The 3,282-nt window shown below is 33.2% G+C and overlaps 1 long non-coding RNA gene across 1 annotated transcript; it reads left to right on the top strand.

The window, feature by feature from the left end:
• Positions 1 to 210: 210 nt before the first annotated feature.
• Positions 211 to 3,282, top strand: LOC108524936 (uncharacterized). The gene is made up of 3 exons (XR_001884166.1): positions 211 to 248; positions 468 to 541; positions 3,167 to 3,282. It is a non-coding gene; the product is annotated as an uncharacterized LOC108524936 (long non-coding RNA).

Raw genomic sequence — 3,282 nt, forward strand, 5'->3', positions numbered from 1 at the left:
GCCTAGAACTTAACGTATAATAATAAAAAAAAAGAAGTAAATATTATACTAAAGATTAAGCTTCATTTAAACAGTTTTATTTTCTGCTTTTAGAAAGACTATGGATTTTTTTTTTTTTTTTTCTAGACGGAGTCTGGCTCTGCCCACCAAGCTGGAGGTGTGGTGGCGAGATCTCGGCTCACTGCAAGCTCTGCCTCCCGGGTTCAGCCATTCTCTTGCCTCAGTCTTCCGAGTAGCTGGGACTCCAGGTACCCGCCAGCTCACTCGGGTAATTTTTCGTGTTTTTAGTAGAGATGGGGTTTCACCTTGTTAGCCAGGATGGTCTCGATCTCCTGACCTCGTGATCCGCCCGCCTCAGCCTCCCAAAGTGTTGAGATTACAGGCGTGAGCCACCGCGCCCGGCCGACTATGGCTTTTATCTAACTGTTCTGTGTAGCTCGGTTTAACTTAATATATATATTTTTTAGTAGAACAAGACTTAGAAATGGCATCAGAGGGAGAACAAAAGAGGCTTGAAGACTATGAAAATAACCAGCCACGGGTATGTAAAAATTTAAAATCAAATTTCTGATTTAATTTGTTTTCCTTGCTTTGGTAATACAGCATATTTGAAATGAATTTACCTTTGGATTAGCCTTTTAGTATCAGTTGATTATAATTTAATATTTCATTTTAAAAACATTTAAACTAGTTATAAAACTTAGTGTTGGAATCGATAATAACGTATATCTAATCTTTACCCTTGGAATTGAGTTTAAAAGTTCCTGATATTGTTTGCACTTCTATTTTTATAACTTCCTATTATATTAAAGAAGGTAATATCAAATATTGAATTACAATTTTAAGCAATAGAAATTATAAACAATTTAACAGTGACAATCACTGTATTGGATTCAGATTAAAGGAGTAATTATTGCTAGTGGTTCAAACTTTGCAGTTTTTTTTATTGCCAGTCACTAATACCAAAGTTAAGAATTAATTTTCCCTTTGGATCTCTGACTTCAGTTTCTATGTTCGGGGAGAGAATGGGTCATAAAATCAACCCAACTGGCTATCAAGAGAATTATACCTTGCAGAATGGCACCTTTGGTATTAGGGTACAAACAATAACTGCCTAATGTATTTCAATATAGAAAATCTGTAAATATTATTAAATTTATTAAATCCACTGTCATTAGTAGACCTTAGAACTTAAGCCTATAATCTATATAAGTATATAACACTGTCAATCATATTACAATATATAATTTGCATTAAAATGTAAGAATTTGCTTTTCTTACTGACTGGTGTTGATTTTGGCTCCTAATAATTTAAAGTTTGCCTGATCACTAGTTAGTAATCTTTGGAAAAAGCACTCGAGTGTACACTGTAGGTATAGTGATAAAATCTTTTAAAGTGATGGTGCCTTTATAGTACCTCAAGTCATCTCCTAATTCATTTTTGGGAAATTTAACACATGATGAATTAGTCAAGTGTAGTCCAAACAAACAGTGACAAATTAAAGTTTCATGGTTTATGTTTTTCACCTATTTTAGGCTAATGCAAATTATTTCTCACTTCTTAGTTACAATCCAGTGATATGGGAGTAGGAAAACATAGATTAAAAAGATTAATATTAAACTTTAATTATTTTTTAATTTTTCTCTTTTCCACTTGATTATTTAAAGAAAAGTTATTTTAAAACATGTACTCTGACAGAAAAGACATCTGAGAAAAAAAACTAGCAAATTTATCTTCCACTTTTGCATGTGCAAAAATTGTCTCAACAACTAGTTGAAAAAGTATTGTGATAGAAATGACCTCTTTATATATGCAGGACTTACTTGTGTGCAAAAGTATGAGAAAATGTGGATCAAACAAGACAAATTAGGGTAACGAAAACTTTAAAATTCATCACAAATAAAGCAGAGTTTCGGTGAAAATTACAAAACTGCTTGTATTGAGGAAGAGCAACTACCTAATAACTCCACAGGAAGAGCAAACTTAAGTAAATACCCTCTAATTTGACAAATGATTCACCTGATTGTCAGGAAAGTGATGCATCTGGCATGTCTATCTCTGTAGTAGTTCAGATATTTCCTGAACAAAAATAACCCAGTCTCAAAAATGTCTTTCTATCTCATTCGTACTCTGGGTCCCCAGAATATGCTTGCCAGTCACCCCAGCTTTGACAACAAACCAGATACTGAACATGTTTTTAACCCAGACAAGGAAAAATTTTATAATGATACAGAAAGTACGAAGGCAAGAAACCCAGAAGTAGTTATGGTTGAAATAAAAGAAGACAAATAGGTTGTTAGGCAAATGACCGGAAAAAAAAAAAAAAATCCCAAAATACTACTAATTGGAAAGTAAACATCGGACATATGACTCAATTTAGTGATTCAAAAAGCCTTTTAGATATGTGACTTACTTCCTCCAAAGAAATGAAGCCGGTGATTTAAGAAAAAAAAAAGATCATGGTGTTTCTGCTGTTACAAACACAACAGTACAAAACCAATATAGAATGTGTTCCAGAAGCCGTTATATGACAACTATAGTGCAAGTAAGTATGAAAGCATAAAACTTGATTTAGAAAATGTGCATTATTCTCCACCACATGGTGACAGAACATCAGCAGTATGTCTAAAAGTGGAATTAAGTGATACATGCAAAGATTTAAGAATGAGGTAAGCATATTACAAGTAAAGTAGAGTTCCTGGCTTTGGAGAAAGTTCAACTTCAAAAAGACTTAGAGGGTCACTTGCTGCTACTCTGATTTTTCTCTTCACCAATTATTTGATCCATTTGAATTTTTTACTTATGAAAATCTCTTGTGTAAAATGGGGTTATCTAAATACATAATTGTATGTAGAAATAGATTGTTTTTGCAATTAAAATAATTCAAGCTCAGGAAGACATTTTCTTAATTTTTGTTCCTTAATTAACTCAAGTCTCTCTGTCAGTTTTCTGAATGGCATAGGAACTGGGAAACTAATTTTTCCATAGACCATGTGACCTGCTGAACTAGAGTCAACATAAAGGAAATTGCTTTTAAAAAAAAGTACAGAACAAGCACCTGTGTTTGTGCTCATATAAATAGATGGGTAATTCCCACTTCTGTACATTTAGTATGTGCTATAAATATTCTGGGGACATTTTGAAACAGTGTTGTTTATTTTCTAGGTGAAAAACCAAATACATTCTAGGGGTGACCTTGATGACATAATTCAGTCATCTCAAATAGCCTCAGAGGATGACTCACTTTGCTCCAATTGTAAGAAAATTATATTACTCATTGA

Source organism: Rhinopithecus bieti, unplaced genomic scaffold, assembly GCF_001698545.2.
Source record: "Rhinopithecus bieti isolate Rb0 unplaced genomic scaffold, ASM169854v2 repeat_33869, whole genome shotgun sequence".
In the NCBI taxonomy this organism is placed as follows: Eukaryota; Metazoa; Chordata; class Mammalia; order Primates; family Cercopithecidae; genus Rhinopithecus; species Rhinopithecus bieti.